General features: G+C 45.2%; 1 protein-coding gene across 2 annotated transcripts in view; it reads left to right on the top strand.

The window, feature by feature from the left end:
* Positions 1-4,263: 4,263 nt before the first annotated feature.
* The window catches only part of TEC (tec protein tyrosine kinase), a 131,934-nt gene continuing 122,907 nt past the window's right edge, over positions 4,264-13,290 (top strand). The window contains exon 1 of one of the 2 annotated variants that reach the window (XM_047798553.1): positions 4,264-4,346. The gene's annotated coding sequence lies outside the window, so the exon portion shown is untranslated. Of the gene's footprint in view, positions 4,347-4,412; positions 4,528-13,290 lie in introns of those variants that run through there. The other variant, XM_047798552.1, reaches the window with a different exon arrangement.

The following is a 13,290-nucleotide window of genomic DNA, read 5'->3' as shown; positions in this document are numbered from 1 at the left end:
CTGCGACCTTCACCACAGCTCACGGCAACTCTGGATCCTTAACCCACTGGGTGAGGCCAGGGATCGAACCTGCAACCTCCGGGTTTCTAGTTGGATTCATTTCTGCTGCACCACGATGGGAGCTCCTTTTTTTAATTTTAATTTTTTTCTTTTTAAAAAATTTAATGTTTTCCTCCACATTTCTACTTTATTACCGTAGATACCATTTTTAACAATAGTCTGACATTCCATACTACTGATATATTTTAAATACTTCCCTATTATTGGAGATTTAATTATATTATTATTATTATTATGATTATTTTTGCAAGCAAAGTCTTTATTACAGGAAAGCAAATAGCTTCCAGGACAGCTGGGAGGGGGAAGAAGAGTCACCCTCTAATTATTTTATTATTAAGAGTGATGATCTTGGAGTTCCCGTCGTGGCGCAGTGGTTAACGAATCCGACTAGGAACCATGAGGTTGCGGGTTCGGTCCCTGCCCTTGCTCAGTGGGTTAACGATCCGGCATTGCTGTGAGCTGTGGTGGAGGTTGCAGACGCGGCTAGGATCCAGCGTTGCTGTGGCTCTGGCGTAGGCTGGTGGCTGCAGCTCCGATTCAACCCCTAGTCTGGGAACCTCCATATGCCACGGGAGCGGCCCAAGAAATAGCAAAAAAAAAAAAAAAAAAGAGTGATGATCTTATACAAGTACTTTGCATATGATGCTTTTTCTTGCTTTTGCATGATTTATTTCACAATTGTTCCCAAGGGTATAATTTTTGGTTTTGTGTCCAACATTTTGCATCCCAAACTCTTTTCTTCCATTTAGTTCCAAAGAAGCAACTACTTTCATCTACATGATGGAAAGAGAGGCAGACATACATCATACCACTACAGTGAAGTAGTAATCTTCAGGTAGGAACAGATTCATTATAAGACTGATGCCTGCATTATTAGCATCACTGTTGTCATCATTCATTCATTCAACAAACATTTACTATCCATTCATCTAGGATGGGCTTGGTCCATGGGTGGGAAGAAAGTTACAAAAGGAAGCCAGAGATGTACAAAAAAGAGTAGAAGAAGCTCCAAATACCAAACACCACTTTATTTACAAACTTCTCACATTGACTCTGTGTCTTCTTATGCACAGTGTGGAACGTATGTGCAAGTTAAAAAGATGTATTTTCTTTTCTCAAGGAACTAAAATTATGTCAACCTGGTATTGCTTACTTAAACATATAACTTTTGGGGGTGTCTGCCCCTGAGGCATATCGAAGTTCCCTGGCCAGGGATCAAATCTGAGCTGCAGCTGCAACCTACCCCACAGCTGTGCCAATGCTGGATCCTTATTAACCAACACTGCTGGGCCGGGTTGAACCTGTGCCTCAGTAGCAACCCTAGCTGCTGCAGAGACAATGCTACCTCCTTAACCCGCTGCACCACAGTGGGAACTCCTAAACATACAAATTTTATAGCAGCCATGTGCACATCTGGTAAGAAAGGAATCCTTGTCTTTCTTCATAAAGTTATCAATGCCCCTTTTATTCTGCACCTCAATTTTATTAAGTCATAAATGCCCCTTCTGTATCTCAATTTTATTAAAAAAGGAGATGCTGTTTGAATCTTCTCTTTGGAGAAAGAAGGAGAAATCTTTTTAGGTCCACCACCAGATTCCTTCTTTTGAACGGGCTCAACATAAAAGTTTGCATTACATAAGCCTAAACGTTGCATTCTGTTTTCCATGAAAGCTATTGTCCATTTCATATAGGAAATGGTAGAGATGAAACTGTTTTTTAGCCTACCACATCCTGAGTTCAGTTTTACACCTTTCTGTCAATGTAGCTCAAGCTCCCTTACAGTCTCTCTAACAACACTGCTGAAAACCAATGCCAACACTCTCCATCACAGGCTTCAGAGATGATTAAACCAGTGCTAACCACCTAATTATACTATTTGATTGGCACTACAGAGACTGCTTTCACCAGGAAACAGTATAGCACTATGGAAACTACCTCAATTATCACTGATAAAGAGTTATGCTGATCTAGATGTTTCGTTCACACATCAGTCCTCTCTGGTTTTCTTGAGAACTAAGAATGACAAAACAGACTCCTCTTTCTCTCTTTTATTTTACTTTTTAGGACCGCACCTGTGGCATATGGAAGTTCCCAGGCTAGGGGTCGCATCCGAGGTGCAGCTGCTGGCCTACAGCACAGCCACAGCCACAGGATCCAAGCCACATCTGTGACCTACACCGCAGCTTGTGGCAACATGGGATCCTTAACCCACTAAGTGAGAGGCCAGGGATCAAACTCATATCCACTAGTTGGGTTCTTAACCCACTGAGCCACAACAGGAACTCCTTTACCTTTTCTGGATCAGCCAATTTGATGAAAATTCTAAGTCCTCTCACTTACACATATATATGTGTGTGAGCATTTTGTCTAGGGAGAAAACCAACTTTGTTACCATAATTATATGATTACAACTTTTCCCCTCTACACACACACACAATTTTTTTGCACCCTTCGAAAAAAGTTCCTAACCTCTGTTCCCTCAAAGAACACCTTCCCTGAGGGAAATTATATTAACTAGTCAACAGAAGGCAGAAGAGACTGGGGCAGGGAGGAAAGAAGATCACAAAAGGGACATTTTACAGGATTTATTCTGAGATAGGTCATCATACTTGAGGCCCTCACCTCAGTGGAAGAGGATTTTGGAATCAAAAAGCCTTGGTTCAAACCTATGCCCTCTTCCCACCCCTCCCCTACCCCCTAATCCTTTCCCTAATGCATTGTATGACTTTAGGCAAATCATTATTCATTAGATTTTTTTTTTCCCCTCTGGAAAATGGAATCTTATCAGACCTCTTCTAAGGGTTACTGAATGATCAAACGAGAGATAACATAGGAAGACATGATTCTAGGTCTCCAGCAAGCACAAGGCACGATGATGCTTAATGTATGTGCTTTTCCCTTTGCTTCATCTTCAGGCTGACGGCTTGCCCTACCATTTAGCTCTCAGCTACAGTGTCACCTCCCCTGAGCCATCTCTCCTTCCTCATCACTCTCAATTCTATCACCCTGCTTTAAATTAGTCAGGATGCTTCTCAGGTGTGCAATGGCTTCATTTTTACCTGCTTATTGATGACTGATGGACTACACCCCCACCACTAGTCTAAAAGCTCGTCCAAGGCAGGAGTTCCCATTGCAACTCAGCGGGTTAAGAATCTGACTAGTACCCATGAGGATGTGGGTTCCATGCCTAGCCTCACTTAGTGGGTTAAAGATCTGGCATTGCCACCAGCTGAGATGTAGGTCACAGATGCGGTTTAGATCTGGTGTTGCTGTGGCTTAGGCTGGCAGCTACAGCTCCTATTTGAGCCCTAGCCTGGGAACTCCCATATGCCACAGGGCAGAGACCTCATCTTGTATTATTGCGGGCTTCTAACAGCTCATGGGACAGATGGACACTCAAATTTTGGTGAGTCAGGAGAGCAGTGGTTCAGAGGCTGGAATCAGGAGGAGGACTTCTGGGATGTGAATCCCAGCTTTTCAATTTACTGGTTAGCTGACATTAGGCAGGTTAACTCTCTGTGCCTCATTTTCAGCCTATGTATAATGGGCGATTCTGATAAAACATAAATTTATTAGACATGTTAATACGGGTAATACATTTAGAAGAGTGCCTGGCACAAAGTTAAGTCTTATATAAGGGCAGTTGTTTATCCTTCAGTGAGTGAATAAAGTGTAACTACAATAATAGTGAGGCCACGTGACCCTGTAAGTGTTTCAGATACGCTCTGCTGCTTCAGGTTTGACAGTAAAAAGACTTATTCTTTTAGTAAAACTTGTTGCTTCGCTCCACTGCACCGCATCACCCACCTGGCTTGCCACGAGTTAGCTGAAGGGGAGGTGCGGTACCTAATTCCGACAGAGCCCCGGGTCACCCACAGGTGGCACTGCTCGGGGTTCTCCCGGCCTGGGGGTGTCCTCATCCTCGCACCGCGGTTCTGGGGTGGGGGGAGGAGGCCCAGCGCGCCGTCCGAAACACCAGGGAAGTTCCCTCGACTCTCCCCAAACTCCAGTTGGGTCGCGGGAACCCTGACGCGTATCCGACCCACTGTGGCCATTTGTTTCAGACCCGCGGTAGAGCGGTGGGAACAGGTCGCCGCCGGCCTCGGTGAGCGGGGGCGGGGCGGTAGAGAGGCGGGGCAGGGAGCGCAGGGGCGGGGCCGGAGGCAGGGGCGGGGCTGGATATCAGGGGCGGGGTCGGAGAGCAGGGGCGGGGGGGACTCGGGACTCCGTGGCGCTGGCAGACCTCACGTCTCCCGGGCTCCGCGCAGCCGGCGCACTCCAGCCAGGTAAGGGTGCCGAGGACCGACGACGGCGGCCCGGGAACTGGGCGACTCTGGGCGGGGAAGGGTGGGGACGGAGATGCACGCGCCAAGAGGAGTCTTCTACAAACCCAGAGACCGGCGGACGTGGAACTAAAAACGATTTTCTCTCTTCCGTGCCGCTGTGAGTGGGGACGCGCCGCGGCAGGTGAGGACCCCTGCTCCTGCGGTCCAGGAAGGGACAGGTGCACGTCCCGGCGTAGCCGCGCCTTCCGGCGGCCGCCGCCTCTCCGCCTCTCGGGCTCGGGCACTGGCCTCTACGGAGGAACACCCGCCCCTTTCCCCTTGGGTCTCTGGACCAAGGCCGCCCCGCGGCAAATTCGGCATTGGGTTCGCTTCTCGGCTGCGCCGCGGGGTTGATTCCTCCTCTCAGCTTGATTGAATCCACCGAGGCTTGGCAGAATCCACCGAGACTTTCCACGTATCCTAAGTGCCTCACACTACTAGCCTTACATTTTTCATCTGGGAAGTTGTGTTTGAACCTTGAAAAAAGGGGTCTAGTGAATAAATATGTTGGAAAAGCTAGGGCCTTGACTCGGTGTGTGTGGGGGCGAGGGGGGGGGGGGCGGCAGCGTGAGCTTTCCCTCAGATCCTAAATTTCCTTTTGGTTTGATTTTTTTGTTTGTTTCGTTTTCATGGAAGAATAACACGTTGCTGAGTATCAGGTTCAGAAACAGTCTCATCTATTGCCATTCTTTGGAGACTGGAATATTTGATTAGAAGCTTGGGTCTCAATGTTAAGTCGGAACAACAGGATGACTGGTGGCTAAGTGGGTTTGAAGCTGATCCAAAATAGTTAAGTGTTTTGAGCATATACCCTGTGTTTTTCCAGAGAGTGCCCATTTTTCCTGTTAGGAAATTCTGAGAATTTATTCTCTTCTAGATGATTCTCCCCTAAAGAGCTGGGTAGGAAAAAACAGCCCCAACCAAACAGTAGGTTTCCCAGATAAGTTTAGGATTTAGCAGGTTAGTGTGTGACGCTAGTAGCTCAGCTGGCAAGAATCACATGTAGTTTGGAGTGTCATGATTTCTGTGGAGAAAAGAAAAGTGTGTGTAATTTTCTCATTACGTATTTGAGAATAGTTTTTAGTTTAAGGTACATTTTTATTGTTTAGGCAAGACCTATACTTTCCCAATACTCCAGTTAATCTGATCAATGTATTGCTTCTCTCGCCAGCTTTAGATAACTACTGCATTGTGTTTATGTTAATGATCTTGATTCTTCCCATGGGGTGTGTACTTTTTGGTTTGTGGGACCGTATAGAGCCCTATAGGGCAAGTGCTGCAAACACATGCAAATCTGTGCAGTGCTCTAGTTGGCAAGACCTTTGCCCCACATTGGTCCTTGAACTAGAATTTTCACATCTTTCCAAATAGGAAAGAATAATGTTGCTATATGCTCTAGCACTGTCCACCTGTTATCAAGATAGCTTATCAAACTATCAACCTGTTTACAGTTGTATCGGAGAATGGTGACCTTTGCTCTCTAAGTTGACCCTTTGATAAGGTGGCTGGTGGGGTTGTGGGCAGTGTCTGGCCACTCGTTGCATGGGGAAGAATCCTGGTCTCCCCACCTTCCTGTGTGTATGCAGAGCGCTGAGGGCCTGGGCCTTGGGCCTCCAAGCACACCTCTTGCCTACAGGTTCTTCCAGGTTGACCCGGTTGGTGCCTCCCTTCCCCACCCCAGCTCTTCCAGCTCCTTGACTCCACCCCTACTCCACCCCTCCCTGGGTTCCCACCCCTGGGGAGAATCATCTCATCGTGCAGGGCAGGGCACTTGCTCCCCAGAGTTGACAGGGCTGTTGCCCTTCAGCCTGGAGCATGGATGCTCAGTAAATGTCTGTTGGTGACAGTGTCACTTGTTTCGGAGCCCTTCCTGTGCACTCCTTTTATCCAGTCTACACAGGCAACGTGGAGTAATTGAGGTTGAACCCAGATCAACCACTTTGGGGGCTAGTTGCCTTGCTTGGATTAGGGTCATAAATTGGGCATCGGAGTCTGTTAGAAAGGAGTGAAATTAGTCCATGGTCATTTGCAGTTCTTAAAATTTCCCTGTCCTGTGTAACTGTGCTGTGAGAATAGCTTTGAAAAGAACTTCAGAGGAGAGAGGCTGAGAAGTTGCCTCCGCCTCCAAACCTGCCTCCATCTGGGCTTGCCTTTGTGTCTGGGCCCTAGCTCAACCAGTTCTTCCTTGGATTGGATTATAACTATTAACTTTCCCACTGCATTTGACCGCTTAGAGCTCAGATTACTACCACTACAGTGAACTAGATGTAGAAAATGATGTTCTCTTTTGTTGGGGGAAACAAGGATGGAATTTTCCTGAGTTGTTATTAGGGAAACAAAGAAAAAGCACGTAAAAATGGGCATAGAAGCAAATAGATTTTTCGTTCAGTTCTGTTTGTTTTTTAGACTTTTCATCCAAATTACAGTTCTCTGTCTCCAGAAACAAACACTTGTGATTCTTTGAGTGGGTTATTTTGGCATTCATTGCTCCTAGTGGATACTTGTAGTTGCGTTTTTCAGTTTGAAGCATTATCTGTCGACTCCCCGCTGTGGAAGATGATGACTTGGCTCTCTTTTTCCTTCTAACCCCCAACCTAACCACAGCTTCCCTATTTTCCCATCCTTGGTTAAACAGTAATTTTGGTTAGACCAATATTCGTAGCTAAGTCAAGCACAACTTTTTCTTTTCCTTGGAGTCAGTAATTGCTTTGTGCATTGGCTTAGTTTTTTTATGTACTCACCATTAATTCAACCCCAAACTTTGGGCTAGTTTTCTAAGTCAGATGCATCAGGTATTCTGTTAATTTCATATTCCCTGAAGAAGCTGTCCCTGAGCCTCCTGGCTTGCTCTAGTCTGGACTGGTTGCCCTCAACATATGGGGCACAGATGTCACCCTGAGGACCTCTCTTTGTCATCCTGGGGATCCCTATTATTTTTCTCCTGTATTAGATCTTCTCTTACCCATAGCATATGTCTTTGCTTTGTAGATTTCCTCATTTTGGTATAGCCCATCCTTAAGGAGCTTCCTGGTAAATGTCTATTTTTATCTTTCTTTATTTTATCTGTTTGTATTTTGTCTATTCATTTTATAGTAAGTACACAAAAATATCTGTCTGCCACTGACAATTGATATTTTGTTTTGTTTTGTTTTTTTCCCTTTTAGGGCTGTACCCGTGGCATGTGGAAGTTCCCAGGCTGGGCAGCTGCTGGCCTACACAACAGCCACAGCAACACCAGATCTGAGCTGCGTCTGCGATCTACACCACAGCTCATGGCAATGTCAGATCCTTAACCCACTGAGTGAGGCCAGGAATTGAACCTACATCCTCATGGAAGCTAGTCAGGTTTGTTACCGCTGAGCGGCGATGGGAATTCCCAGGTCTCTGCCTTTTAATTAGAGGCTTTCTTTGTGTTTCATACGGGGGATTAAAAAGCTGAAGATGGAGTTCCCGCCGTGGCTCAGTGGTTAATGAATCCGACTAGGAACCATGAGGTTGCAGGTTCGATCCCTGCCCTTGCTCAGTGGGTTAACGATCCGGCGTTGCCGTGAGCTGTGGTTAAGGTGGCAGACTTGGCATGGATCCCACGTTGCTGTGGCTGTGGTGTAGGCCGGTGGCTACAGCTCTGATTAGACCCCTAGCCTGGGAACCTCCATATACCGCAGGTGCGGCCCTAGGAAAGGCAAAAAGACAAAAAATAAAGCTGAAGATGTGAGGGCTTCTTGACCGAGACCTTCACCATTGGGTGATCTGGGTAAGTCTTACCCCTTTGATATTTCCACTAAAAGACCTGGGCTGTGCCTGACGTACTCCAGCCCGGAGACCTTATCTTTTTCACCCTCTCTGGGGTAGTTATATGTTCTTGTAACTCCCCGGGCGGAGGAGGTAGGAAAGAAATTCCAGGTGTTTTCCATGGGGTAGAGAAGGGGCACTTCCCTAATTGCTCAGAGTGGCTGGAGGGACCTGGGAGATCCAATTGCTTTTCAAGGAGGCTTTTGATTTTTATTTTAGCTCGCCTTCCCCCCACAGAGGGTCAGCGCCTTTAATTATTTAGCATTTTGAGATTCTGTGGCGTACATCAGGTTGTTTCTTGGCTTCCCCTCAACCCACCCACATGTTTGTACTGTTGCCTCTTATTCTCCCCATCCTTGTGGGTTTATCCCTTTCTTGTCATGTTACTGGGCTTTCAGGAGGGAGAGGAAGTAGGTTTTGTTCCAGCTGCCTTTAGTGCCTGGAGTGTAGCTTTCCTTACTAACCTCTGCTGAGAGGCTAGTGTAGTTCGGCCACAGCAGTGTGCTGCCATTTTCCCTGCTTGTTCTTTTTTTGTCTTTTCTAGGGCCACACCCGTGGCATATGGAGGATCCCAGGTTAGGGGTCCAACCAGAGCTGTAGCTGCTGGCCTACACCACAGCCACAGCAACGTGGGATCTGAGCCGCGTCTGCAACCTACGAACACCACAGCTTACGGCGATGCCAGATCCTTAACCCACTGAGCAAGGGCAGGGATCGAACCTGCAACCTCATGGTTCCTAGTCGGATTCATTAACCACTGAGCCACAACGGGAACTCCCACAGTGAATGTTTTCTAACCAGCCTGGGTATATTCTCTCACCTAGCCCAATTTAAGCCCCTGATTCCTTCCTATTTATTTATTTGGTCTTTTTAGGCTGTGCCCATGGCATATGGAAGTTCCCAGGCTAGGGGTTGAGTCATAGCTGTAGCCACAGCCACAGCAACTCGGGATCCTTAACTCACGGAGCAGGGCCCAGGGATCCAACCTGTGTCCTCATAGATACTAGTTAGGTTGTTACCTCTGAGCCACAACAGAAACTCCTCCCTGATTCCTTCGTATGCTAAGCATCCACCCCCAAATGATCACAGTGGTCATGGGAGGCCAAACCTCTCTCTAGCCTTTCCTTGAGTCGTGTATTGTTTCCTGGTCAGAGAGCCCTGGTTCCTACTTGTCAAATTCGCTTTGTCTAGGAGGGCTCATTCTGTCACCTTGGCCTCTACATAGTTTACCTTTCAGTGAAGCCTGGCTTCTGTAAGCCTAATGTTTTATTCCGAAAGGTGGGCCCAGCGGCTGTGTGGCCTCAGGGTATTACTATTATTTCCTTTGGAAGCCAGTTTATCACACAGCTGCCTTCCCAGCCGTGGCATCCCCTCTTCCTGTTTCAAAGCTCATGCCTTTCTTGGAATGTGCACCAAGTTCCTGTTTCTGGCTGGGCTGAGCACAGATGACTGACCTGTTGCTCCTCGTGGGTGATCACAGCTTTTCCAACCCTGTTTAACCAGTTGAGTCATTCCTCAGGCTCCCTTAGTGCAGTGTGACCTTCCAGCCTTCTGTCCTGGTGGCTTGACAACATCCATAAGACTTTATGCTTGTACACCGAGGAATGATGACAAGAATCAGCTTCTGGAGTTCCCGTCGTGGCGCAGTGGTTAACGAATCCAACTAGGAACCATGAGGTTGCGGGTTCGATCCCTGGCCTCACTCAGTGGGTTAAGGATCCGGCATTGCCATGAGCTGTGGTGTGGGTTGCAGACGTGGCTCGGATCCCACGTTACTGTGACTCTGGTGTAGGCCAGCGGCTACAGCTCCGATTCGACCCCTGGCCTGGGAACCTCCATATGCCATGGGAATAGCTCAAGAAAAGGCAAAAAGACGAAGAAAAAAAAAAAAAAAAAAGAATCAGCTTTCACCGAAGTAGGAGGTGTGTTGTTCCCACGCTATTGTATTTGCAGAGCTCTGTACTCCCACGATGATGGCTAGGCATTGGGAATACAGAAGACACCAGTGCTGGCAATTGCTATAGTGGAGCAAGTACAGTAATGACTTGCTTTCTGAAGGATGGTTAGAAAACACTCATTCAGCTAGAACCTACCAGATACCATTGTAAATGAAAGCTTGGCCAATGGGAATACCAGCTGTGCTCATTCCTCCCTCTGCTTCCACCTGCATCCTTCCCTTTTCTAAACAGAACTTTTGGAGCCACTGCAATCTCTTTTCCCAAGCACTATAGTTTTTCTCTATCATGCTGAGTGATTCATATAAGTTCCTTTGTCTTCTCAGCTGGATTGTAAACTCTCCTAAGGAAGAACACATGCCTAATAAATGCTAAATCAGTGTACTAGATAATTGTGGACATATGGAAGTTACAAAAATGCATATATTTGGTGCTCATTATCCAAGTTGTAACCAATAGTCTAAATTTATTAAATTCTTGAATTAGACTTTCACTTCTTTTTGGCTGAGTAGACTGAAGCCACAGAGTTTTCAAATTTTCCCAAGAATATTTTTCCTATTATTCAGAAATAATCCTTCTTCAAAATGTTCTTGAAAGGACATTATTTATTATTATTTCCCACCCACATATTTCTGAATTTTTTTTTTCATTTTTAAAAATTGTATTAAAGCGTGGTTGATTTACAATATTGTGACCACTCAAATTTTTCTTTTCTTTTCCTTTCTTTCTTTCTCTCTTTCTCTCTCTCTTTCTTTCTTTCTTTCTTTCTTTCTTTCTTGTTGTCTTTTTAGGGCTGCACTCATGGCATATAGAGGTTCCCAGGCTAGGGGTCCAATCGGAGCTGCAGCTGCTGGCCTAAACCACAGCCACAGCAACACCAGATCCGAGCCATGTCTGTGACCCACACCACAGCTCACAGCAATTCTGGATCCTTAACCCACCCAGTGAGGCCAGGGATCGAACCTGCATCCTCATGGTTGCCAGTCGGGTTTGTTTTGGTTATGCCACGAAGGGAACTCCCCCCAAATATTTATTTTTTAACAGTGTTGTGGTTGTCTTGGTTTTTATGGCTAAGAAGAGTGGTTTTGGAGGAGGGAGGAAAGTGTGTGCTGATTACATTGTCTAGTCTGGTAAGTTTCATGTCTCTGAAAGAAAAAGATCTCTTTGGATTTCAGCAGTATAATTTTTTTTCCAGCAGTTTAATTTATTTTTTCTTTTGTAAGTACCTGCCATGTATTTTTTTAAAATTTATTTTATTGTATTGATTTACAGTGTTGTGTTAATTTCTGCTATGCAGAAAGTGATTCAGTTCCCTGTATGATACAGTATGACCTTGTTGCTGCCGTTTGTTTTTTAAGGTTAAGAGCTTTGGAAATGCTTAGCTTCAGAGTATCAAAATGAGAACTATAAATTGCTATATATTATATGAAATAACTTATAATGTAGACCTCCCTGTCAAATCTCCTATTCCCTTTATCTTTAATTTTTGTGAAGTTCCATCCTGATTTAATAGGAACAACTTTTAATGGTTTCTCTTTATCCTGAATAGAGTTCCAGCAACTTCTTTCTGTTACTGTTTCCTTAGAAACTGTCACATCCTCATGTTTCCCCCGATATTAGGTTTCAACCACCACTTGTGGGATCTCCATATGACTACCCCCCCCCCCCCAAATTGTGGCTTTTCTTTTTCCTACAAAGGGGTGATGTCAATGTTTATTTTTCTGCAAGTATAATTTAAGCATTCAGTAAAATTAGTTTTTACCATTAGGGTTATTTTTGTTTCATAGAAGGCAGTTGGCTTTCTATCTTATTTTCTTGCTTTTGGTGATAAAAATGCTTGCTCCTTTACCATGCAGAGAAACAGAAATATGATTTTTTTTTTTTTTTTTTGCTTTTTAGGGCCACACTTGCAGCATATAGAGGTTCCCAGGCTACAGGTCGAATCAGAGCAGCACCTGCTGGCCTACACCACAGCCACAGCAATGCAGAATCTGAGCTGAGTCTGTCATCCACACTACAGCTCACAGCAATGCTGGATCCTTAACCCACTGAGTGAGGCCAGGGATCGAACCCAATCCTCAAGGGTACTAGTTGGGTTTGTAACCCGCCAAGCCACAACGGGAACTTCCCAGAAATACAATTTAATTGAGCTTATGAATGCTGTTAGCTATATAAATTTAGGCATGAATACTTTTTAGTATTTTTAAAGGATGTCAACTTACTTGTCACACATTTAAAGTAGTAATAGAAGCAGTGAATCAAATAATTCTTTTTTTTTTTTGGTCTTTTTAGGGTTGCACCCCCTGCATGTGGAGGATCTTAGGCTAGGGGGCAAATTGGAGCTGCAGCCACTGGCCCACACCACAGCCACAGCCACGCCAGATCTCAGTCACATCTGTGACCTACACCATAGCTCAAGGCAACGCCGGATCCTTAACCTATGGAGCGAGGCCAGGGATCAAACCTGTGTCCTTATGGTTGCTAGTCAGATTTGTTTCACTGAGCCACAGTGGGAACTCCAAAGAATTCTTATTCATAGGCTCTGGAGTCATAGCTGAAGGTTTTTTGGGTTCAGAGCTGGTGACACATCCCCTTTCCTCCCCCAGGCCAAGGACAGAACTCTGCGTGCCATTGAGAACCTCAACTTCTAGGGTGCTCTTTGGACTCTCCCTGCCATCATTAAAAAAAGAAAAAAGGTCATTATATAGATTCATTTTTTAAAAATGCAATCAGTACTGAAGCTTCCAAGAAAGAGATTAAAAATGACCCCAAAACTATTCCAGAGATAATCTTGGTGAACCTACCTCAGTCATCTTGATCATCATATGACTTTTTAAAAATCTTTAGCAACTTTTTAGAAAATAATTAACCTAAGGAATATTGTGTACAACTGTTTATGTAACTCCAAATTCTATAATCTTTATATTTAGATATATTTTTGCATATCCATATATACATTATATATGCACCTACTTTATGAAGTTTTAATTAGTTCAGGCATAATGTTCTTTGGGTAACTATTTCAAACAGGCGTTTTCTTGTAGGAATGATGATTTTTTTTTTTGTCTTTTGTCTTTTTAGGGCCACATCTGTGGCATATGGAGGTTCCCAGGCAAGGGGTCGAATTGGAGCTATAGCTGCTGGCCTACACCACAGCC

Source organism: Phacochoerus africanus, chromosome 10 (genome assembly GCF_016906955.1).
Source record: "Phacochoerus africanus isolate WHEZ1 chromosome 10, ROS_Pafr_v1, whole genome shotgun sequence".
Lineage (NCBI taxonomy): Eukaryota > Metazoa > Chordata > Mammalia > Artiodactyla > Suidae > Phacochoerus > Phacochoerus africanus.
Note: the sequence above shows the minus strand (reverse complement) of the source record. Positions and strands in the feature narration are given on the sequence as shown.